This window comes from Trichosurus vulpecula, chromosome 2 (genome assembly GCF_011100635.1).
Source record: "Trichosurus vulpecula isolate mTriVul1 chromosome 2, mTriVul1.pri, whole genome shotgun sequence".
In the NCBI taxonomy this organism is placed as follows: domain Eukaryota; kingdom Metazoa; phylum Chordata; class Mammalia; order Diprotodontia; family Phalangeridae; genus Trichosurus; species Trichosurus vulpecula.
Window position 1 is genome coordinate 221,239,865 of NC_050574.1, and position 23,766 is coordinate 221,263,630.

General features: G+C 40.7%; 1 protein-coding gene across 1 annotated transcript in view; it reads left to right on the forward strand.

Moving 5' to 3' along the window:
* Positions 1–10,817: 10,817 nt before the first annotated feature.
* Positions 10,818–23,766, forward strand: part of B3GALT1 (beta-1,3-galactosyltransferase 1) — a 67,586-nt gene continuing 54,637 nt past the window's right edge. The window contains exon 1 of the mRNA XM_036745763.1: positions 10,818–10,957. The gene's annotated coding sequence lies outside the window, so the exon portion shown is untranslated. The remainder of the gene's footprint in view (positions 10,958–23,766) is intronic.

A 23,766-nucleotide genomic window follows, 5' to 3' on the forward strand; every position in this document is an offset into this window, starting at 1 on the left:
TATCACAGGGCTGTTGTGAGAATCAGAGGAGAGAACATAGGTCAAGCGCTTTGCAAACCTCCAAGGGCTGTATAAAGGCTAGCTATTGTTGGCCACAATCCATTTCTGCCTACAGGTATGTGGCCTCCAATTGGTTCCATGCATGTTTTATGACTTTGTCTCGTCAACCCAATTCGACAAGTGTTTATTAAATATGTACTTTATATGAGACACAAGTCTGGGCACCTTGGGAGATACAAAGATGAATAAGGCACAGTCCCTGACTTTGAGGGGAGAGGGAAGGGAATAAGCATTTATATAGAGCCTACTCTGTGCAAGGCACTGTGCTAAGCACCTTACAAATACCTCTTCTGATGCTCACAACTACCATGGGAGGTAGGTGCTATGATTATCCCCATTTTACAATTGAGGAAATTGAGGCACATAGAGGTTAAGTTACTTGGTCAGAGTCACTCAGCTATTAATTGTCTGAGGCCAGATTTCAGCTCAGATCTTCTGGACTCCAAGCCCAGGACTCTAACCACCATGCCATATCGCTAAGGGCCACAAGTAAGTCTAAGGCAAAAGAGGAAATAAGGGTATAAGGGTAGTACAAACATGAGACCTCCCAAATACACTTTCTCCGACTAAACCACAATGACTAATGTTAATTGTTTTATATATAGTAAAGACTTGTGGTCAAGATTGACTTTAGGTGGGTTTTGGGGGGTTGTAGGGGTGGACTGTGGAGATAATGACCTTTTTTCTCGCCTTCAAAACTCTTCCTTTTCTCATCTTTCTTCACAGTGAAAGCAACAGGTCAGGGTAAATGTACCCCAGTGGCTGATTTATTCATTCATCCATTTACCAAATAATTTCCTGAATGCTTGGTGCAGCCTAAAATTCAGTGAAGAATGCCTTCAGGGGGCTTACAATCTAATTGGAGAGACAAGACAGAATCCTTAATAATAAGGATTGTTTCACTCTTTGTATCTGTGTACCCTGTGTCTAGCCAGTGCGTGGCACATAAAAGATCCTTTCAAAATGTTTGTTGATGGACTGATGGATGGATTGATTAAAAGTCTAATAGCAGCACAAGAAAATGGTCCCTGGCTCCTAGAAATGGTGCTAGATTTTCTCCATTGGTGAGTATCGTGTATAGAAGGGGATCTTCTTAGTTTCCACAAATCTAGGGACAATCATCTATCTGGACACTAGGTGGCGCCATGGTGCACGGAGCACAAGACCTCACCTTAGGACCTTAGGATGTCCTGAGTTCAAATTTGAACTCAGACACTTACTATGTAACCCCTAGCAAGTCACTTAACCGTGTTTACCTCAGTTTCTTCATCTGTAAGGAGGTAATAATAGCATCTACCCTCTTAGGGTTCCCGTGAGAATAAAGTGATACAATATTTGTAAAGTGCTGAGCAAAACTTTGAAGTGCTACATGAATGCTAGTCATTCGCTGATGCTATAATCTGGAGGCTCTGGAAAAGGAGAAATGGACAGCTCCTCACTCCCTTACAGTCTGGGAAAGCATATTGGTAAAGAAGAAAGTCAAATTCTCTAGCTACCTCCAGGATATTATTGTGGCTTCATTTAATACACATTACATCATATACCTGGTCTACCCAGGTAACAACAAGAATCTGATGGACAAAGGTTGAGCCCATATATCCTCTTCAATGGCATGTTCCATTCCTGCCACACTGTAAATGTGCATCAAATGAAGGCACACAAGCCACACTCATACCTGGGAGCAGCAAGACCATCAGAAGTCTTAAACTTCACTCTTCCTTTAACATTTTGCCCTCCCACACATGAGAGGAAGAAAAGCTATCTGTCTCCTCTCAGACTCTTCACATGACAGTCCCCAGCTTCATGGAAACTGAGAAAATCCCCTCTAGGCACAGTGTCTGCCCAGACGTTTGCCTAGAAATTAAATCTCTTGCATGAGGAACAAGAGATATAAACTATATAAACAAAAGATATAAACTAGATATAAACTAACCAGGGGTGGAGAAATATTATATTAATTAATTAATTAATTGAAAGATTATAAACTATTTGACTTTTTTATGTTCTTACATTCTTTCTCTCCAATTAGATTGTAAGCCCTCTGAAAGCAAGAGTACCTCTCTGTATCCCTCATGACATCTGGGACAGCACTAGGCATTCAATAAATATTTGTGGGATGGATGGATGGAGGAGTCCTAGTGCATTTACGCAGACCCTCTACCCCTCCACAGAGAAAGAAAGATAAGGAAGAGTAGTTTAGAAGGTTCAAAAAGTAAGGTTCATTACTACTAAAAATTGAAGACCCAAGAGCCTTGTGTTCCTGCTCCAATACTCATTAACTAATTATAGATCAGCTATTACCTCTATTTGCTTTCCTAATGGACCACCACTTTTAGCTTCTAATTTGCTAAATGGACAAATCAGAGGTGCTTCACAACTGACCCCATCCTTTGGGACAAGCCACACACAACCCAGGATCAAAAGTGAGTCACATTAAAATTCTAATTGAAAATGTGTGAGGGTTTCATGGTACAAATTCTGTCAGTGGCAAGATTGAGAAACTCAGAAAACTATGATGAGGCAAATCTCTATTTCCACTGACTCCTTAGTACAGACAGTAAACTCTATGATTCCACTGTAGTTATACAAGCCCCCTCTGTCACTGACGTTATTTCAGAGCAATTCAGCAGAAGCTTCCAGGCCTGGCATAAATGATTACTTACGTGAAAGAGTGGGTGGCTAATTTTAAGGCTAGACTAATTCTCTGGGAAAACAAAACTTAAGCAGTCAACTCTCAATTACCTGCACAAACAGAAAGACACATTTGTGCTAACTATCCCAAATAACAAATTTCAAAAAAATACATTTTTCTTTGGCTCTAAAATGTGTGTTTGGACTAACATCTGAATTCAAATGACTGTCTGATGTTCTAAGAAGTCTTAGTGCTTTTACCTTAAATAATGAAGTTTCACTTTTAAGAAATGACTCCAAGAAGCTATTTGTTTTCCTCATCCTATCCCTTACTAGGGCAACTAGATGGTGCAATGGTTAGAGTGCCAGGCCTGGTGTCAGGAAGACTCATCTTCCCGAGTTCAAATCAGGTCTCAGACACTTACTAGCTGTGTGACCGTCAGCAAGTCAATGAACCCTGCTTGCCTCAGTTTCCAAATCTATAAAATGAGCTGGAGAAGGAAATGGCAAAGCATTCTCATATCGCTGCCAAAAAAAAATCCCAAATGGGGTCATGAAGAGGTGGACATGACTGAAATGAGTGAACAACAACTGACTCCAAACCTACTTCATCAAGCTACCTTCCAAAGTAAAGCAAAGAGTAATGGGTAGAGGGCTGAACCTGAACTCAGATCTTCACATCCTTTCTATTATAGTTACTATACTACCACAGTCAGTCAGTCTGTTAATAAACATTTATTAAGCACCTACTACATGCTAAGCACGGGGCTAAGTACTAGGGATAAAAAAAGTCAGTCCCTGCCCTCAAGGAGCCCACAAGCTAATGAGAGAGACAACAAGCAAGCAAATATGTACAAACAAGCTATATACTGGAGAAATTGGAAATAAATAGGAGAGAGACGGCATTGGAACAAAGAAGGATTGGGCAAGTCATGGCTGTTGTTAGGAGGCAGTGAGATTTCGCCCTCCCACACAGGAGGGGAAGAGAAGCTATCTGTCTCCTCTCAGACACTTCACAGAACTATCTCCAGCTTCATGGAAACTAAGAAAATCCCCTCTAGGCACAGTATTTTCGGGAGAGAAGTTAAATCTCTTGCATAAGGAATGAGAGACTGTTGTCTTATACCAGGTGGGGAACCTGAGGCCTCAAGGCCACATGTGGCCCTCTAGGTCCTCAAGTGCGGCCCTTTGACTGAATCCAAACTTCACAGAACAAATCTCCTTAATACAAGGATTTATTTTGTAAAACTTGTACTCAGTCAAAAGGCAGCACCCAAGGACCGAGAAGGCCACATGTGGCCTCGAGGCTGCAGGTTCCCCACCCCTGTCTTATGCTATTAGACTTTTTGATATGTTTACATTCTGTCTCTCCAATCAGACTGCAAGTCCTCCAAAAGCAAGAGTGCCTCTCTGTATCCCTCATAGCGTCTAAGGCAGCTGTAGGCATTCAATGAATATTTGTGGGATGGATGAATGGAAGAGTCCTAGAGCTGGGCAGAATCCTGCATGACAGCCAGAAGGATTTATTTGTTCGCATTTTTAGTTTTACAGGTGCTGATTTGGGCTCCATTCCTGTTGTTCTAGAAAAGGGAGCAGGGATTACAAAGAGCCAGCAAGGCTTCATCAAGAACAAGCCAGGTCAGGTTACATTTACTTCCTTTTCTGACAGTTATTAAGCCTGTAGATCAGGAGAATGCAATAGACCTCATTTACTAGATTTTAGCAGAGTATTCGGGACAGCTACGTGGTGCCATGGATAGAGCACTGGGCCTCGAGTCAGTAAGACTCATCTTCAAGAGTTCAAATCTGGCCTGAGACCCTTATAGCTGTGTGACCCTGAGCAAGTCACTTAACCCTGTTTGCCTCAGTTCCTAATCTCTAAAATGAGCTGGAGAAGAAGTGACAAACTACTCCAGCATCTTTGCCAAGAAAACTCCAAAATGGGTTCATGGAGAGTCGGAAACGATTGACAACAACAACAGCAGAGTATTTAATAGAGAGAAATGGACAAATGTGGACTCAGTGACAATACAGGGAGATGGATTTGGAACTGTTGAATATCCCAACAGAGGAGTCATTAAAGCCTCAATGTCAACTTGCCCAAAAGTCTCCAATGGAGAGCTCCCGGAATCTGTGCTTGGTCTTGTGCTATTTAACATTCTTATCAGTGACTTAGATAAAGGCACAGACAGCATGCCCATCAAATGTTCAGATGACACAAAACTGAGAAGGACAGCTAACATGCTGGATGACAAAATCAGGATTTGAAAAGATCTTGACAGGCTAGAGAGAGCACTGGGCTGAATCTAATAAGATGAAATGCAAAAGGGATAAACATAAAGTCTTACACCGGGTTTCAAAAAAAGTGACTTCACAGGTACAAGATGGGAGAGGGCAAGATTAGAGAGAGGTTTATCTGAGAAAGATCTGAAGTTTTTCATGGACTTCAAGCTTAATATATTTCAGCAGTGTGATGTGGAAGCCCCAAAACATAAAGGCATCTTTGGCTGCTTTAGAGAGGCTTATCTTCCAAGCTTAAGTGATAGTTCCTGCCCTGGTCAGACTGGATCTAGAGTATTGTGCTCAGTTCTAGGCACCCCAGTCTAAGGAGAACAGTAAGGAGTAAGCTGGAGAGTGTGCAGAGGAAGGCAACAAGGGGAACAAAAAACCTTGAGTCCATGTCATCCGAGGATCAGATGAAGAAACTAGGAGGGCTTAGTGTGGAGAACAGAAGACTAAGGTGGGGGTTGGGAGGCAAAAGGGGAAACATGAGAGCCATATTCAAATATTTAAAGGTTTGTGATATGAAAGAGGGGTTTGGCCCAAGAGAGCAGAACCAAGATCAATGGATGGAAGTAGCAAAGAGGTAAATTTAGGTTTTATGTAAAAAAAATAATAGTTGTTGTTCAGTCATGCCCAACTCTTCATGACCCTCTGGACTCTAATACTGTCCATGGGGCTTTCCTGGCAAAGATACTGAAGTGATTTGCCATTTCCTTCTCCAGCTCATTTTACAGATGAGGAGCTGAAACAAACAGGGTTAAGTGACTTGCTCAGGGTCACACAGCTATAAGGGTCTCAGGCCAAATTTGAACTCATAAAGAGGAGTCTTACTGACTCTGGGCCCAGTGCTCTATCCATGGAGCCACCTAGCTGCCCCAAGTACTCTGCTAAAATCTAGTACACAAGGTCTATTGTATTCTCCTGATCTACAGGCTTAATAATTGTCAGAAAAGGAAGTAGATTAAGTGAGGGGACCACAACCAGGAGAACATTATACACAATTACAAACACACTGTATCTGTAAGGACTAACTTTGATAGACTTGGCTCTTCTCATCAATGCCAGGTTCAAAGACAGCTCATGGTGGAAAAAGCTATGCACATCCAGAGAAAGAATTATGGAGTCTGAATGCAGACTGAAACAAACTGTTTGCTCTCCTTTTTTTTCCTTCTTTTTTGGTTTCATTTCTTCTTTCTCATGATTCATTCTATTGGATATAATTCTTCTCTACAACTTGACTAATATGTAAATAAACTTAATGCAAAAGTATTTGTAGAACCTATATCAGATTACATGCTGTCTTGAGGGGGAGGGAGGAAGAGAGGGAGAGAGAGAAAATGTAGAACTCAAAAACTTATAGAACTGAATGTTGTAAACTAAAAATAAAAAAATAAATTTAAAAATACACAAAAATCAAAAGAAAAGGAAGGAGATGTAACCTGGCCTGACCAGTTCTTGATGAAGTCATGCTGGCTTTTTGTAATCCCTGCTCTCTTTTCTAGCAGGAGGACAGGAATGGAACCCAAATCATCTTTGTTAGCATCCATAAAATTAAAAAAGCAAACAAATAAACCCTTCTGGCTGTCATGCAGCATTCTGGTCAAATTTGAACTCAGGTCTTCCAGTCTCCAGGCCCAGAGTTCTATCCACCGAGCCACTTAGTTGCCTCCTAGGCAAACAGGATTAAGTGGCTTGTCCAAGATCACCCAGCTAGTGTCTGAGGCTGGCTTTGAATTCAGGTCTTCTTGATGCCAAGCTCTATCCACTGAGCTACCTCTAAATAAAATCAATTAGAGCTATTCAAAGGTGGAATAGGCTGCCTTAGGAGGGGTGGGTTCCCCTTCATTAGAGGGCCAAATGATCATTTTGTTGCATATGTTACGGTTAAGAATCCTCTCTGGTAGGAGTTGGACAAGATGGCCAAAGAGATCCTTTCCAACTCCAAAATTCAGTGATTCCGTGAAATGTTAGCTCTTATTTATAGAGGCAAAGAACTGGAAACCATCAACTGGGGAGTGGTTAAAAAAGATACAGCATATGAATGTGATGGAATTCTATGGTATTGTAAGAAACAATGAAGGGGATGTTTTCAGAGCAGTCTGGGAGGACTTGCATGAACTGAGACAGAGCGAAGTAAGCAGTACCAGGAGAACAATTAATATACTGAAAACAATATAGTAAAGACAAGCATGTGTGAAAGACTTAGGAACTCTAATCAACACAATGACTAACCCTATGTGTGTGTGGTGTGTGTGTGTGTGTGTGTGTGTGTGTGTGTGTGTTTTAGACATGCCATTGTGATTTATTTTGCTTAACTGTAAGTATTTACTATAGGGGCTTTGTTTTTCTATTTTTTTTTAATTCAAATGGGGTAACATGGGAGAGAAGGTGGATTTTCATTTAAAAATAAACATTAATGTTAAAAAGAAATAAATAAAAAGAAATGTCAGCTATTATTATTAAGCCCAACAGAGAGAATCCACCTGCTGACGGAGAGTTTACGGCATCATTTTTTCACAGCTGTTTTCCCAAGGGCTCTTTTGGCCTTCGTTTGGTGACTATTTCATTCTATGTTGATCTTTAAATGTTTAGTATAAAAAGGTCATAAAACTCTTATCTTGGATCTAAAATTCAAGAAGACTGAAAAAGTCCTATTTTTATGTGCTATAAAATAAAACTTCAGCAGTTGTATTTGCAAGGTCAGCTTGTGGTACCTATTTAAGTATTTGAATATTGCCACTACGGAAACTCATCCTTGGCATTTATAAAATTTTCTACTAAATACGTTAATCTTTGGGAAGGGGGAGGGGAGGAGAGTGTTGGTGGAAGGTCTTGTGCATTCTGAAAATTGACTAGCCAGGCCTTCTAGCTAAAGATGAGTGTGCAAACAGTGGGCCTCAGAATTGAACTTGTAGCCAATGGCGTGAAATTATTGAGCTTGCTGATGTTTGGCAATTTGTTTTGAGACTCATTAGCTCTGCTTTTGTGGGGCAGCTGGGTGACACAATGGATAGCACACTGAGCCTGGATCAGGAAGACCCAAGTTCAAATGTGGCCTCAGATCCTTACTACCTGTGTGACCCTGGGCAAGTCATTTAACCTTGTTTGCCTTGGTTTCCTCATTTGTAAAATGAGCTGGAGAAGGAAATGCAAACCACTCCAGTATCTTTGCCAAGAAAACCCCAAATGTGGGTCACTAAGAGTCAAACATGACTGAACAGCAACAGTTTTGCTTTTACCAGTGAAGGAAAATAATTCAGCATCTCCTTAAAGGTCCATAGTCCACTGAGAACAATGACACCTAATTAAATATTTGAAGTATGGCATGGCAGTAGGAAGAGAGCAATGGACTTCAATTCCAAGAGACCTGTGTATGAGAACTGACTCTCACACTTTCTAATTGTATATCTACAAGCAAGTCACTTGATGCAAAGTATTTAATTAAGTGAAGACTATGTGCCGAGCACTGGAGATACAAATAGGAGATAGTCGACCTCAAGGAGCTTGCATTCTAATGTTATTCAGTCCCTGTCTGACTCTTTATGACCTCATTTGAGGTTTTCCTTGGCAGAGATACTGGAGTAGTTTGCCATTTCCTTCTCCAGTTCACTTTACAGATGAAGAAACTGAGGCAAACAGGGTTAAGTGACTTGCCCAGGGTCACACAGCTAATAAGTTTCTGAGGCCATATTTGAACTCTTGAAAATGAGTCTTTCTGATTCCAGGCCCAATGCTCTGTCCACTGTGCCACCTAGCTTTCCCTTACATTCTAATAGAGGAAGACGACACATCTAGGGGAGTCATAATCAGTAAAGGGTGAAGTTACATGGACAGTGAGTTAAGCCATAGGATAATCCAATGGTATGCCCTTTCTAAAAGTAATGGTCATATTCAATTATGTTTCTTCCAAGAAGTAGAAAGACTGGGGGAGGAGGTTTGGAATAGAGAGGTACCCTCCACTGTATCACGACAGGAAGATTGAGACTGGCTAGATGTAGTGAACTACTTCCCAACACAGCCCTAAGGCAAGAGCTAGAGTTTCATTTGAGTAAATGCAAAACTAGAGCTGCAATGGATTATGTGCCACGAAACTAGAATTTAACATCAGTTTCTTCAACTGTCAAACTAGCTTAATTACCACCTCCCTGCTTTTCTGTAAGCCATCCCCCATGCTTGGAATGCACTTCCTCCTAACGACCACACTTTACCCACCTCAGACCACCTTTATCCACCTTCTTTCAAAATACAGCTCAAGTGTCTCTTACTACAGAAATCCTCTTCTGATTTCTCCAGTTGTTAGTGCTTCCCTAGAGCAGCTAGTTACCACCCGAGGCCCAGAGGTAGGAAGACCTGAGTTCAAATGGGGCCTCAGACACTGACTGGATGCATGACACTGGGAACAGCACTGTCTCAGTCTCCTCAGTGTAAAACAACCTACCCTCCAGGACTGTTGTAAGGATCAAATGAGACAATATTTATAACGCACTTATCATGGTGCCTGGCACATAGTGGGTGCTTAATACGTGTTTGTTCCTTTCACCTTCTTCTTCCCTGAAATTACTTTGTATTTACTTATCTGTGTACTTATAGTTTTTCTCCAAAAGAATGTGAGCTCCTTGAATGTGGGCACATTTTTATTTTTATTTTTCTATCTCTGAAACCAGCACAGTGCCTGGCACATAGTAGGTGTTCAATAAATGCTTATTGAATTGAATTAAATAGAATCTATAAAATAAGATTAATATTTGTACTCCTGATCTTCTTATAGAGTGGAGATAATGCTTTGTAAACCTAGAGAAGCTATCTGAATGCGAAATTTAAGCATTATTTTTATTTAGTTGTCAAGATGGAATAAACAGAAGGCTAAGAAACAAATATTTGGCTCTATGTTATCTACTTCATCCCATAAGGAAGCACCCTTGCCCACCTTCCTTGGTGCAATCAGTGCCCCCAACTACCTCACCCCCAAGAATGTAGGCACCTTGAGGGCAGAGGACGTCTTGTTTTTGTCAGTCAATAAATATTTATTAAGTACTATGTGCCAGGCACTATGCTAAAAACTGGGGGTATAAAAAAGCAACAAAAACAACAAAAGTTGCTCCCTTCAAGGATTATATATTCTAATGTACCTTGGGAAGGTGATGCAGTGCTTGGCACATAGTAGATATTCCATAAACATTTGTTGAATTGAATAGAATTGAGATTGGAACCAGCAAGGCAATTCCAGTGGATCCCATTTATTCATAACTAGGGTCCATCCCATATTCTCACTACTTCCTTATGCCACTCCAAGCTAAACACCATACCAATACATGCCAATAATGATCATTTAATGGCTACTAGACTGTAAATTCCATGATGATAGAGATTGTACTTTGCTCATCTCTGTGTCTGATATAGAAACTAGCATGGTCTCCAGAACAGAGTAGGTTCTCAAAAGATACTTTTTGAATGAATTTGATAAATGACTGGTAAAGTGTTGGCTTGACCATGAGAATCAGAGTTATCTTGATGCTCTGTAAGTGATAAAAAATTATTTAATTAATGGATGGATAGATGATGAATAAATGGATGAATGAATGAACACTGTGTTATGTCTCCCATGGACTTAATAGATGAATCTGATGAATGGGATAGCTTAGGCTAGATGAGCTCTCCAGTCCTTTTTAATTCTCTGATCTTGTGCTATCTTTGTCCAATCTTTATTCATCCATAGTCATATGCATATGCCCTATGACCAAACTTTTTTTAAGTAACAGGATTCTGTACTTACTTTTGCAGATTTTAGTAATTTCATTTGTTCTCAAAGTTCTCTCTATTTTGGCCCCTTAGGATTCTCCTGTGTACTGAGCAACAACATCTCCTGGCTCTCTCCTGTAAGTCCCCTCCAGAGTTACTCTCAACCTCAGGCAGATGAAAACTGAACTTTGTACACAACACAAAAAGTGAGAAGAAAGAGGACGTGACATGCTCTGTAAAACAGGTAGGATCAGATTGCTCTGGTCAATTTACATGGTCTGACGTTGTGAAAATGACTCAGTCCCTAGAATCAGAAACCATTCAAGTCCAGCCTTCTAGAAGAATAGTGGTTGGGGTAAGGAGCAAGGAGAAGAAAAAAGGTCCTTTCTTTTCTTGGATGTTGACGTAGCAGGAATATCTAGGGCCTTGGAATAAAAGCCTTTTCAACTTAATGATCACAGGAAAAATTGGATATTTCAGTGGATTCTGACTTTTCTCTTGATTTATTCAGGCAGTTGCTCATGAAACTTTTGACTGATTTTAGGTGTAGCCTCTCTTATCACAACTTAGAATGAAATACTCAGGAGTTGAAAAGAAAAGGGGGAAAAAGCCTTCTTTGTCAAGGACTTCTGGTTAGGTTTGGTTTCTCCAGGGCCACATCTAATTGATTTGGGAATCACCTTTGATGGAATAACCTTGTTCTGGAATCTACTGTACTTTGATCATTCTATTTAAGTTGAAAAGAATATTTTATGTACTGAAAGCTTCAAAAATAGACAAGCCCATTTTCAAATATATCAAATGCTGAGATTGAATCCAATAAAAGCAAATTGTAGATTCCATAACCCCCCTTTATCCGTTACCATCTCCTTTACATTTGAGTGACCTTAAATACAGAATTGTGGGGTAAATAGTTAACAACTGGCTTTCCAAGAAAGCAAGAAACACACCGAAGTATAATCTGCATTAACTTTTTTCTCCATCGCTTTCTTAAGTCTAGACAATTAACAAAACAAATTAGGCCCTGATTTACAGGTTTGTCAATTTTCAAATTATAAATGCTCATGCTGAAAATTTCACAATTGGCTTTCAGCAAGCTGGGACAAGCAGACTCTAGGACCTCCCTTCCTAAATACCACAGCTGAGAAGCGGAATGAAGTAGTGGATAGAGTGGGACCAGCATCAGGAACACCTGGGTTCAAGTCCAGCCTCTAACTCACATATTAAGAATATAACTAAAGTTACTTAGCCTCTCAGTGTCACAGGCATATTTCTAAGACTATAAAGTATGTGATAATTACTGGTCTGCACTGATAGAGGACATTTCCTCACCAGAAGTTCCTAGTACCAATGAAATCATAGATCTGGACCATACATGCATACACAATGCATGTACATAGATACATGTATACACAAATACATAAATACATGTATATGTCCACATATGCATATATACATGCATACCTATGTGTATATGTACATGCATGCACACATACATTAATAAATACATGCATGCACATATGCCCTTATGCATGCATGCACACAAAGAAGGACAAGTGAATTAACATAACTTTAACCTTTCTAGGAGTCTGTGGTATAATGAATGGGTTAAGAACTCTATTGGGAGGAGACCTACTTTTTAATCCTGGTTCTGCTACTAAATTGCAATGTGACCTTGAGAAAGTCATTTAAATTGTGTGAATGTTTGCTTATATGTAAAGCAAGAAAACTGGATTCTCTAGGGTCCCTTTCAGATCTGTGAATTCATGGCATCCAAACTATGTAGCTATAATAGTAACTTCTACTCATATACTGCTTTATATTTTCAAAGGATTTTTCTACATATCAAACATTCATTAAATGCCTACTATATGTAAACATTGCACGAAGCCGAAGAAACAAAAAGAAGCAAAAGACAGTCCCTGTCCTCAAGGAGCTTACAATCCAATGGAGAAGAAAACATGCAAGCAAAACTATAGAAAGCAAGCTATACAGGAGAAATCAGAAATAATTAACAGAGGGAAGGCACTGAAATTAAGAGGGGTTAGGGAAGGCTTCCTGTAGAAGGTAAGATTTTCATCGGGACTTAAAGAAAGTCAGGGAGGTCAGTAGTCTGAGCAGAGTGGGGAGAGTGTACCAGACACAGCTAGAGAAATGCCCAAAGGCTCTGAGATCCCTTCCTAGCCAAGACCTGTGACCCAAAGATCCAGATGCCGCTCTTTCAAAGTACAAAGGAAATTCCTAGATTTTTTAGGGCCTAGGATAGAGAGTCAGCCTAGATGACTTTGTATTTGAATGAGATACACATAATCACATTTTTTTTAGGTCACAAATTTTGTCTTGGAAGAAAATTTAGAGTTCAATTATTCCAATCTTTTCATTTTGCAGATGATGAAACTGAAGCCAGAGAGGTTGAGGGACTTGCCCAGAGTAATCTGAGACTTTTCTGAGCCAATATTTGAACCCAGAAGTTGGGGAGCTTTTAGGTTATTCAGATTGATTTCAAAAATCTTACAGAGAATTCAGAGGGAAAAAATCCTTGCTTTTATGAGAAATGTCATAGAAAGTTTAATGCTAAGAAAGGAAAAATGTGTTTTGCTACTTATGATCTTACCAGAGGTAAGGGAGGATGGGTAGAGAGAGGAGGGAGTCCAAAAAGTCTAACACCCTCAGCATAAAGTAAAGTGCATGATAAGTACTTTATCTTACTTGGAAAGAGAAAAGGACTGAGTCAGTCCTCTGGAGATTTAACTGCTAAGCTACTACTTTCTTGACTTTAGCCCTTAAACTATCCTTGGACACCTAAGGTTATTACAACTTGGAGCCATCGTTGAGAATGAATTCTGAAGCCAGTGTTAGGAGGCTTTCACTGAGGTCAGAGAGATCATAATAAGAAGGTCAGGACCTCCCCTTAGGTCAGTCGGTTAACTAACTTTTCTAAAGCACCTACTATACACCAGGTGCTATGCCAAGAGCTAGGGATACCAAGAAAGGCAAAATCCAGCCTCCTCTATGAGCTCTCACAGAGCTCACTTTCCAATAGTGAAGGTAACATGAAAAACAACTCTGTACAAACAAGACATATAGAGGATAAATTGGAGTCAATCAACACAGGGATGGCACCAGCATTAAGAGGGACATGGAAAGGCTCCCTGGGGTTTTAGCTGGGTCCAAAGGGACCCAGCGAATCCAGAAGGCAGACATGACAGGGAGAGTATTCCAAGTATGGGAAACAGCCAGTGAAAATGCCCAGAGTATAGAAATGAAGCATTTTGTGTGAGGAACACCAAGGAGGCCAGGGTCACCAGATTATAGGGTACGTAGTGAGGAGTGAGGTGTAAGAAGACAATCGTCAGATCAGTGACACAAGTTCTTAAGCTTTATGTATCAAAGATCTCTGGGGGTATCTATGAGTGATATACATTGTTAATAATGATAGACCATCATTAATACTAAAGCTACATGTATTCAAAAACTCAGAACGGGTTGTAATGAGCCATGCTATGTTAACTGTATAGCTTCCATTTATTCAGCTTCACCCTATAATTAGCACAGTATTGAAAAGACAGTTTTCCATGACATTAAAATTCACATCCTGAACACCCTCTAATTATTTTATATCTCCACATTAGTGCCTGAGCTTCTCCTAACAATGGGCGGGATTATATTTATTGCTTATTAATAGAAAAAGAAGCATAAATAAGCCAATACCCTAAAAGTATTAAAACTATCTTGATTTTACTTTGGAATGCAGAGAAATAGGGATAGAGAGGCAAAAGAGAAAAGAAAAGGAGGACTCATAGATCTAGAGATGGAAGGAATCTAGAGGTCATCCGGCCCAACCTCCTGATTTTACACATGAGGAGGCTGAAGCCTGTGGAGGTGAAGCAGTGCCTTTCACATGGTCACACTGGTAATAAGCATCAGAGAATAGTTTAAATATAGACATATCTGATTTTGGAGTCAGTGCTTTTTCTTCTTTACCATGAGGGGAGGAGGAGGAGGGCACCAGCCTTTGAGGGGTGGGGGGCATCAAGCAAGGTTTCATGTAGAAAGTGGTGCTTGAGCTGTCTCAAAGTAAGAGAAGTATTCTATGATGAGGTAATGCTTTCCAGGTATGGCGAATGGCCAGTATGGAAAAAAGAAGACGGAGAATTCTGTGTGAGAAATAGGCCAATTTGGCTAGATCCTAAAGTGTGGGAAAGAGAGTAATGTATAATAAGTCTGAAAAGATAGGTTGGAACCATATTGCAAAGTGCTTTAAATGCCAAGCAGAGGCATTTATAGTTTATCCTGAAGGCAATAGGGAACCAATGGAGTTGATAGAATAGGAGAATGATATGGTACGATCGCAATTAAGGAAAATCACTTTGGTAGCCATGTGGAAGCTTGGACCAGAGAGGAAAGAGATTTGCAGCAAGAGGCCAATTAGGAGACCACTGCAATAGCCTAGATGAAAGGTGAACTAAGTTGGTGGCTTATTAGAGCAGAGAAAAGGGATCAGATGAGAGAAATATTATGAAGACAGAAACAGGATTTGGCAACTGATCAGATATATGAAGGAAAATGTGGAATCAAAGATTTTTCTGAGGTCACAAACCTGGGAGACTGAAAAAATGATGATGCCTTTGACAGAAATAGGGAAGTGTGGAAGAAGGAAGTTGGTGGGGAAAGATGAGTTAGTTTTGGATGAGTTTGAGATGTCTCTGGCACATGCAGATTGAAATGTCTAACAGGCAGTTGGTGCCTATGTGAGATCCTTCAGCAGGTGTGACTTCCTACTCACAGGTTCTATTTTCTCAATCACTACAGAATGGCTTCTCAAATCATTGGTAAATGCAAAGGTTATCCTCCAGACAACAGTGGCATATGTCCAATTTGTGTTGAACTGCCTCGTGGGTTAATGAATACAGCCCTTCTAGAGAAACTTGATCCGAACAAGTAAAATGCCCAGGGAAAAAAATGTGATGGATGGAGGTCACATCATGTTAGTAAAATGGGCATTTAATAGGCTTACCAACAACATAGTGTTACTTCTCTTAGGAATCTAATTATGCCCTCAGGCACCATAGTCGTGACCCAGCTCTCCTTTATGTTGTTTCTGTTACCTGGGCCTTGAGTAGAAATAAGGATATTTCTACAGTTAGACCAGATGGACATCAAGGATCTGCTTGGTAAGGGGACATGGCCAGGGAGGGACCCCAGTTAGCAGAATGATAGTTACACCAGTGCAATAATTCCAAGAGGGGAGGCAGAGTCTAAAGTCTGAAGGAACAGCACACGCAAGGGGGAGCAGCCCTCTTCCAGTGCCTCCTCACTATAGCATGGAGGTGTCCCTGACATCCTGAAGGTTTTGAGAGTAGAATATAAGCTTTGGCAGGTCATATCAATCTGAAAATCCTTCCAAAATAGGCCCAGGAGAAAGAAAATATATCTGATATCTGAGGACAGATGTTATGTGCCAAGAAGTTCATCACCCTTCAGAAGGTAGGCCATCAGATGCTGAATTATTTTTGGTCATAGCGTTCATAAAATGATCTCCTGAGGCATAGAGGATTTACTTTCTATATTGGAGGGACTATCCACACTGATGAAATCAAAAATATTAGGATCATGAAACTATAGCCATCAAGTTAAAAGGGACCTCAGAGGCCATCTTTAATTTACATATGGGGAAACTGAGGCTCAGGGAGATTAAATGACTTGCCCAAGGTCACATAGGAAGTATCAGAGCTGGAATATGAACCTAGGTCCTCCAAGCCACTGCTCTTTTCCAATGTCACAAGGTATCTTACCAATATTGAACTATTAGTAAATGATACAGAGTTGTATAGATTTGGATCCAAAGACTGAGGACATGACAAATAATCTTCCACATTGCATAAATCTTAAAGAATTGATGTGATACCATAGAGACTTGAAAATGTATCCTATAAAAGTAAGATTTTTGCACAGAAACAGACATACATATGCACATAAGTCTTTAGTGTTATCCATGCATACAATCAATTCAACTGTTTTGACTATACTAATTAGATGAGCAATCAGCCAATTCAGTCAAAGAATCAATCAGATGGATTCACTAGATATAGAGAGAGCACTTATCTCTTTAGGACATTGTATTGCTAACAGTAGAATATAACCATGTCTTTTTATCCATAGCACCTAGCATAATGGTTTACATTTAATACTTTGCCATTGCAGTGAATTGAATTGGATTTGAGAAGAGTGGAGTGGAGAGGAGAGGAGGGGATTAGATGGAGGAGAATGGAGTTGAGAGGAGAAAAGTGGAGTGGAGAGGAGTAGATTGGAGTAGATTGGAGAGGAGTAGAGTGGAATGGAGAGGAGGGGAGGGGATTAGATTGGAGGGGAATGGAGTTGAGAGGAGAAAAGTGGAGTGGAGAGGAGTAGATTAGAGTAGAGTGGAGAGTAATAAAGTGGAATGGAGAGGAGGGGAGGGGATTAGATTGGAGGAGAATGGAGTTGAGAGGAGAAAAGTGGAGTGGAGAGGAGTAGATTGGAGTAGATTGGAGAGGAGTAAAGTGGAATGGAGAGGAGGGGAGGGGATTAGATTGGAGGAGAATGGAGTTGAGAGGAGAAAAATGGAGTGGAAAAGAGAGGAGTGGAGACAATTGAAGTAGAATGGAGAGGAGTGGAGAGCAGAGGAGTGGATTGGAAAAGGGTAGATTGGAGTGGAGTGGAGAAGAGTAGAGTCTAATGGAGTAGAGAATAGTGGAGTAAAGAGGAGTGAAGTGGATTTGAGTGACAAGTGCACTAGACTGTTATCAGGACACCTCAGTTTTACTTTAGACTTTATCATTCATTTGTTAGTTATATGACACTGGCCTAGTCACTTAATAACTCTGATCTTCATTATCCTCATTTATAAAATGATTAGATTGCTGAGTTCTAAAATTTCATTATCAATTAATCCCCTGTGAGTGAACTGGTTAATCAGTTGTACACATAGGTATCTTTAAAGACCAATTATTCATTGGGATCCTTTAAAATGAAACCTCTGAATATGTTTGGAGCACTCCCTCTGTGCTATTCCCTCAACATGTGCTTGTACTTTCAGGTTTGGTCCTCTGACGGACAAGTGTATTATCCTCTGTTAGGGTTCTAGGAGCTATGGTTTTAGTACTGTCCTTCCTGAGCCCCCACCAGTGTGCTACCCATTAATAATCAACCAGTTGACTCCATTAGCTTTTAGAAAGAGATTTTCTGAGGAAAAAATAGCAAGAATAGTTGTTATGTACCATTTTCTCCAAAATTCCAGAGGTCTAATCTTTTACCAGATATATTCAGAATCTGTGGAAAAAGGAAGTGGGCACAAACATAAAGTGTAATAGTAGTGAAGGAAATGTCTAAGGGAACATGTGTGACAAAAGAGTACTGCCTTCTCCTGGCCCTAGAAATATTTTTCTCCTTTTATGTAGTCCCCATAAAGTTCCATTTAGGAATACCTCTCTGCTCTGATTATCTGTACAAATTTAGAGCCCAGAGCCAGTAATTCTACCTATTTCAGAGCATTATGTTCCCTAAAGCCGCTAACATCCTCAGATAATTTCCTTCCATATCTTTCTATATCTGCTTTCATTGTCATCAGCCAGTGACACTCTGGTGGCCACTGTTGTTACCTTCATTAGCTGTGACCACTGATGAGACCTCTGATGGGGCTTCTGGATTTCCCAAACCCACAAGGCCTTCTGGACACTTCCATCTCAGAATATCCATTTGCCTTAGATCAGGAAAGAATAAACACAAAGAAATGAAAGTGGCTATATACTCACAGATACCATGACAGAGTGGAAGTCAGAGCTGCCACTCAACTCTTGGGACCAGCCCAAGTAGTCCTCCATGTTCCTAGTTACTAAGGAGAATAGAGTGAGAAATTGCCCTTTTTGTATACCCACTCAGTTACGGCTCAGCAATCCCTGAGGCATCTGTTCTTCCAACTCTGTGGTCAATTAGAAGGCTTTTTGTCATCACACATACTCACTCATACATGACTGGAAACCAATCCCTTCCCTTCAAGTTTCCATGTGGTTGATTGGCCTGAAAAGGGGAGGGAAGGGAGGGTAATATCTGTAAATGCTCCAAGGATTGGCTTCCACAGGCCAATCCACCCATGTTACATATACACTTATCAGTGTATACATGTCCATGTTTGAGTGATGAGTTGGGATCCTTCATCATATACAGTTTAGTAGTCCCTTTTAGAAGCTACATATCATACACCGTTGAAGATTATAAGCCCAAATGCTGATGTAGCTAATGGACATTCTCCTTTAGCTGAAGTACATCTGCTGTGGCATCTGTCAACTGTAACCCATAGAGAGTATTACATGTGCACATGCAAAATTGAGTAATTACTATGTAATTATACTTTAAATTGCGCATTCATTGACTTTCTCCTCAAATCTGCATTTTTGGAATACATACAATACTAAAGCCACTTATTCAGTATTCTGAATTTTTTAAATACTCGGGTACAATTTTCAAATCCAGAAATTTGGGACTGTTTTATTGGCAAGGAAAGAGGGTAACAAGATTGAGTCACCTGGAAAGTAAAAATTAGAAGAGGGATGTGAGGAAACAATTGAAATGAGAGGAGTAGGAAGAAGAAAGAAGATGATATGGACAATGTTGAGCTTTTGTGGTACTAAGGCTGGGGAGCAAGGAAAAAAGATTGTGCAGAGACAGAAATGGGAGAGAGCACCAGCAAAAAGGCAAATTTTCCAGGAGAGCAGAGAGACTTCTTTGATAGCAGAACCTCTTCTGAAATTGGGAACAGGATTAATTCTATGTAAGGTTAATCCCTGCTGGTTGTGGAAGTATGCATAAATGAGGGCAGCTAGGTGGCACAATCGATAGAATACTGGACCTGAAGTCAGGAAGACTCATCATCCTGTGTTGAATCTGGCCTCAGATGCTAGCTGTATGACCCTAGGCAAGTCACTTAACTCCGTTTGCCTCATTTTCCTCATCTGTAAGATGAGCTGGAGAAGGAAATGGCAAATCACTCCAATATCTTTGCCAAGAAAACCCCAAAATGCAGTCATGAAGAGTCAAACAGGACTGAAACAGCTGAACAAGAACAATGCATAAAGGAACCAATAATTCAAGAATATGTTTTTGGTGGTATATTAGCACTCTGGCATTTTACAGATGTGGAAATTAAGGTCTTGTTAGTCACATGCACGTGGTCAAATAGGGCCAGAGCAGTGAACAGGACCCAGAGTTCTACCCTCAGTCCCAGAGAGAATTCATCAAGACACACAGCATGTTCCCACTGTCAAGAAATAATCGGACACCAAGGATGGATGCAGATTCTGAAGCTGCTGCAGAAACGAAAGCTGATAGTGTTTGCCTTTCCACCTCTGCCTGCCACTTGAGACACTTGTCACTGCAGTTTCCTAAAAGGTTAGGATTTTCCCTAAAGTAGAAGGACTGGGGCTTCATTCCTCATTTGCAAAAACCATTACACGCTTTCACACCACGATATGCCCAATTTCTAAAAGCTCAATCCGTATGATGAATACTCAGGCTCTGGTAAATAGCCAATTAGAAAATCAATTACTTAACAATCACATTAACACAAAACTATTCAATTCTAATAGCGTAACATTTTATGAACAAATGTGCAACTAGCTGATCTACAAAAGAAAAGCCCTATTTTAGGGGTGGAGAAGGGTGGCATTACAACAGCTCCACTTACAAAAAGGAACAAATCAACAGCCTCCCTGATATCCATTCATTCTTTTTGCAGGGAGGAGGCAGCATATGGCACCATTATAGGCCCACAGCAGAAGTAAGGCTATCACCATTAGTCATTTGGCTAAGTAGAGAGAGGAAGTAAGTCTAACGGGGCAGAAAGGCTCAATCCTCTGGGTGATCAGTTTCTTAAGGGTTGGGGAAGGGTTGATTTGTAATTCCTCCTCCCCTTGCCAGACTCCCCTGTTTATAGGAGATGAATCAACACCTTATATTACACATTATGCAAATTATAGTGATAGTTTGGCACTTAGCTTCATCTCCCTGCCAGCCCCTGGATTTGCTCCTGCTGTTGTTGCTCTTGGAGAGTTAAAATAAACTCATTCCCCTTCTCTTCCTGGCTCCCTCATCCCTGAAATATAGTTTCCTTCAAGCCTATGGCTTAGAGGCTGAACTTCATGGCAGATTGCAGGGTCCCCCACCCAGCCCGTGCACCCTGAGGTCACATGCTGGAAAATTAATCTGTCCAAAGCAAAGGGCAAAGGATAAAGGGCACTGACAAAAAAAAAATGTAAAACTCTGGACAAAATGTGGCGAGATCACTGCATTGTTTTCATACTGAATAGTACAAACGAAATGGTGGTAGAAAGAATATCTTATTGGCTCACTTCTCCCTGTAATCTCTTCTACTTGCAAAGTGAAAGGCATCTGAGAAGACTAGAGCTATAAGGGGTATTAAATATCATCTAAGTACAGCCCCCTCCCTCATCTCAATGTGAAGAAATTGAAGCCCAAGGTGGCAAGCCAAAGGCTGTGAAACTGCTAAGTGGAAGAGCCAGGACCTCCTCCTGACTGCAAACCCAATACCTTTCCCACTATACCGCAGTAACAGTGCCTTTAGGGGTCTGGATTTCTTTCCCATCACTGCCAGCAATTGTTTTGAGAGGCAGTGTGGTGTAATGAATAAGTTACAAAGTTGGCGTCAGGAGAGATCTGAGTTCAAATCCCACCTCTACAAGTTGCTAGCTGTGTGACCCTAGTCACACTCTGTGCCTCAGTTTCCATGTCTATAAAATTAAGGTGTTGGACTCAATGGCTTTTTAGGTCCCTTCCAGCTCTAAATCTATTCTCCTATAAACTAATCATACACAGTAAGAATGATGGTGCAGGGGATTATTTGATCCATAGAAAGAAAAAGTTGAAGGCTTGTTTGACCAACTGTCCTCACATAAATGGCCATGGCAAGGAGGCTACTAACTGGTTTTCCTCCATCCTCCCACACAACAACAGGGACATGGGCTTAAACTCCTGAAAAAGATGATTTGAGTTCAATAGGAGGCAGCTAAGTGACTCAGTGGATAGAGCTCTGGCCTTGGAATCAGGAAGACCTGAGTTCAAATCCAGCTTCAGATACTTACTAGACCCTGGGCAAGTCACTGAACCCTATTTGCCTCAGCTCCCTTATCTGTAAAATGGGGATAATAATCGTACCTACCTCCCAGGGTTTTGTGAGGATCGAACAAGATATTATTTGTAAGGCGCTTAACATAGTGCCTGGCTGGCACACAGTGAGCACTACAGAAAGGTTAGCTATCCTCCTAACAGCTTCTTTACTATAAGAGTGATCAAATACTGAAACAGGAATGTCCTTGTAGGTCTGAAGATTTTCATGTTATAGCCTTCCTGGAAGCAGTTAGTCAAACTAAACGGCCTCCTAAGAAGTCATGCCTCTCTAACTCTGGAATCTTGTGGTTCATCATCGACTTGAAATAAGCTAGCTTAATTTTCTGGAGTTGGGTTTGGAAATCTCCTGCACAGTGTATTGTCATTTCATCTTCATTATTATGACCCCCAAGTTGGAGTCTATGATTAAACAAACATTGATTCCTGAGTAGATATCAACCACTCCCAGTGTAAAAGTTGGCTCTGTCTTTGTTCTAAAGGCCTAAGAAAAATCCACAAAGGTAGATGGGCAGCTGCCATGGTGTCATTATGGGTATGGCACCTGTATAGATGAATCACATCTGCAAAAGGTTAGCTCCCTCTGGGATCACGAAGCTTTAGGCACACAACGGTCTTCTGGGTAAATGTGTGCACAGGAGGCTACTACTTAAACATGTGGTAGCAAATGGATGGAGCCTTGACTTAAAAAAAAGACAGGGAAAGAGAGAGAGACAGAGAGGCAGAGAGATACAAAACAGAAACAAAGAGAGACACAGAGAGGGAAGGAGGGAAGGATAGTAATATTTTATGATGATCCCTATAATGGGCTGGACCAGCTCTAGATACTATAATTATATTGTTTGTTTGGGGAGGGAGGGGAGAATGGTGTTAGATTTCTAATGTGGCTAAACCCCAAATGTGAAAAAGTGTTTTCTCTTTTCACAAAGATAATATGTCCTAGCTTCAGATAGATACCTAGGTCCTAGCTCAGATGGCACTTGCTGTTTTGATTTGGATCACAAATGATTAATTTCTCTCTGTCTCTCTTTCTATCACACACACACACACACATACCCACACTTTCCATCTAGAAAACAAAGTAATAAACCTTTTTCATTCATTCTACTTACAAACATTTTGAAATCTTATATGTATTAGGTGTCTCTACCTACAGAGGACCATGCATTTAAAAAGTTCAAAATGTCTGTAAGCAGAATATACTAACATACATATATGCAAATACATGTATACATATATGTGTACATATGTGTATGTGTGTGCGTAATCAGCTAAGAAGTTCTACTTCAGTTTTACTTGTCCAGCATTTATTTCTGTCCTATTTGTCATTCAATTGAGCTGTAATTAGGAATTCTAGAACATGAGGCATATGCAGTTGAGGGGCTCAGGGAGAAACTGTGACCCCAGGGGTGCCCCAAGGCTGATGAATACTATCATTCCCATTGTCCTTCAGTTAATCCCAGGTGTCCCATGTGGCATTGGCACATGAGGTTGTCCACTGTGGAAGTGCGTGATTATGTTGTCTTGTTGGTAGGGGGACAGCTGACCTCCTTCCCGCCCCCCCCCCCCCGCCCCCAAGAAAGTCCCTTGAAGGCAATGGATGTCCAACAGGTGGGATGATGTCCAGGAGCTGGGTAGATGTGAGGACAGTAGTCTTCCCCCAGGACAACAATATCATGGGGTACACATTCCTTTCCACAGTGGGTCCTCCACAATTTTTCAGTCTTCTGATAGTTCCATGTTGTTCAGAGTGACCACTTCAGGAAAGAAGCACCCACATTGGTGTTTTGGAGAGAGCATATATGCTTCTCTCTCCTGTATTGCCATCCTGAGGCAAAATCCTTGTAACCCATTGTAGTTATATCCCTGTTGCTC